This window comes from Gekko japonicus, unplaced genomic scaffold, assembly GCF_001447785.1.
Source record: "Gekko japonicus isolate JY-2015 unplaced genomic scaffold, Gekko_japonicus_V1.1 scaffold4773, whole genome shotgun sequence".
Taxonomy (NCBI): domain Eukaryota; kingdom Metazoa; phylum Chordata; class Lepidosauria; order Squamata; family Gekkonidae; genus Gekko; species Gekko japonicus.
The window spans coordinates 29,425-31,861 of record NW_015165980.1 but is presented as its reverse complement, the minus strand read 5'-3'; positions in this window follow the sequence as shown (position 1 = coordinate 31,861).

Sequence of the window (2,437 nt, the reverse complement as noted above, 5' to 3'; positions counted from 1 at the left end):
ATGAGTTATGCTAATGAGCCCCTGCACCTCTTTTCCTACCAAATGACCCCTGCCCAGAACTAGGGCTTGCCCAAGGTCATCCAGCAGCTGCGAGTGGAGGAGTGGGGAATCAAACCCGGTTCTCCCAGACTAGAGTCCGGGCACTTCACCACGACACCAAACTGGCAGGATCGGCCCTCGTTGAGACTTGGATGAGACCACCAAGGAAGTCCAGGGGTTGCTATGCAGAGGCAGGCAATGGGAAGAAACCACCCCTGAACGTCTCTTGCCCTGACCTAGATAGTCCCGGCTAGCCCGGTTTTATCAGATCCCGGAAGCCAAGCAGGGCTGGTGCTGTTAGGACTTGGATGGGAGACCACTGAGAAAGCCCAGGGTTGCTACGCAGAGGCAGGCCATGGCAGACCACCTCTGTTTGTCTCTGTCGTGACCTGGATCGCCCAGGCTAGCCCGATCTCGTCAGATCTCAGAAGCTAAGCAGGGTTGGCCTTTGTTAGCACTCGAGGGGGGGGAACCACCAAGGAGGTCCAGGGTGGCTACGCAGAGGCAGGCAATGGCGAACCACCTCTGCATGTCCTTTGCCCTGACCTAGATGGTGCAGGGTAGCCCCCCGTCTCATCAGATCTTGGAAGCTAAGCAGGATCGGCCCTCAAGACTTGGGGGAGACTACCAAATCAGCCAGTATCATAATGAAAACAAACCAGCCAGTATCATAATGGTATAAATCGATGGTGCAACCTCGTTTGGAGTACTGTGTGCAGTTCGTCACCACATCTCAAAAAGGATATTATAGCATTAGGGAAAGTGCAGAAAAGGGCAACTAGAATGATAAAAGGGTTGAAACACTTTCCGTATGAAGAAAGGCTAAATCACTTGGGGCTCTTTAGCTTGGAGAAACGACGGCTGAGGGGTGACACGATCGAGGTCTATAAGATTATGCATGGGATACAGCAGGTCGAGAAAGAGGTCCTTTTCTCCCTTTCTCACAATGCAAGAACTTGTGGGCACTCCATGAAATTGCTGAGCATTCGGGTTAGAACGGATAAAAGGAAGTGTAGACTGCTACTCTCAGGGAATAAGTCCAGAGGAGTCGGCCATGTTACTCTGTTGCTGCAAAATAGTAAAAAACCCCGTAGTGTCAGGTAGCCCTGTCATAGTTCTGGAATGTAGAGGGGTACCCTCCTTCTCGTTCTCAGCTCTCTCCTGCTCAGCTATTGTGCTCTATCTTACGCTTGACCTTGTAGATGTCCCAGCTGCAGTTTCCACGGCTGGGAAAGTTAACGGCTTTTCTGCTATATCCGCTTGCTTTGCCGCGCGCGTGAGATATATCCATTGGCTCATGCTTACAGGGGGAATGTTTGATTTCACTCTAAGTCAGAGTCCCTAATACTGACGGCCATTCCTGACACAAACTGTACACGTGTTCTTTAGTACTGGAACCACTAATAAACAGTTATCTTCTTATGAAGCCCTGTGTGGTGTGACCTGACTGAGGAGCCTGACACGTAGCATCTTTAAGACTAACAAACTTTATTGTAGTATAAGCTTTCGAGAAACACAGCTCTCTTCGTCAGATCTGATGAAGAGAGCTGTGTTTCTCAAAAGGTTATGCTACAATAAAGTTTGTTAGTCTTAAAGGTACTACGGGGCTTTTTTACTCTTAGGGGAAACAGCTTCCTTCCCTCTCCTCTCTCTCTCTCTTCCCGCACACACACAAAGAAGGAGGACACATTTCCCTATCTTTGGCCCCATGGATGCAGAGTGCCTCTCTGCATCCACATTCATCCCTAGCTAGATAGAATAGTAACTGTCACCGTCTCTAAGCTTCACTATGCAGCATGTATTTCCTAAATAAAGGAGTTCTTATTTTGGTGTAGTGGTTAGTTTGATATAGTGGTTAGGAGCGCGGACTCTAATCTGGGAAAACCGGGTTTGATTCCCCGCTCCTTCCTCCACATGCAGCCAGCTGGTGTGACCTTGGGTCAGTCACAAGTTCTCTCAGAACTGTTCTCTCACGAGCAGTCCTCGAAAGAGCTCTCTCAGCCCCGCCGACCTCACGGGGTGTCTGTTGTGGTGAGGGGAAGGGAAAGGAGACTGTCAGCTGCTCTGAGACTCCGAGTGAAGGGCCGGGTATAAACCCAACTCTTCTCTTTTCTTCTCCCCTTCTTATTTTCTTTTAAATGAAGAAGTAGCTCCATGTAACTTGGTCGTCTTGAAAGCAGGCACTGAACAAAGGAGCCCTGCTGCGTTCTGAGCCTTTCATTCAGTTCTGATATTTAGGAGCAGCTGACATGTTTATCTGAGGAGATGCAGAAAAGGGGTCGGCGTCCCCGTCTTGTTTTGTGTCACTCTAACCGCAGCAGCACGCTGGAAGAAGAAGAAGAAGAAGAAGAAGAAGAAGAAGAAGAAGAAGAAGAAGAAGAAGAAGAAGAAGAGGAGG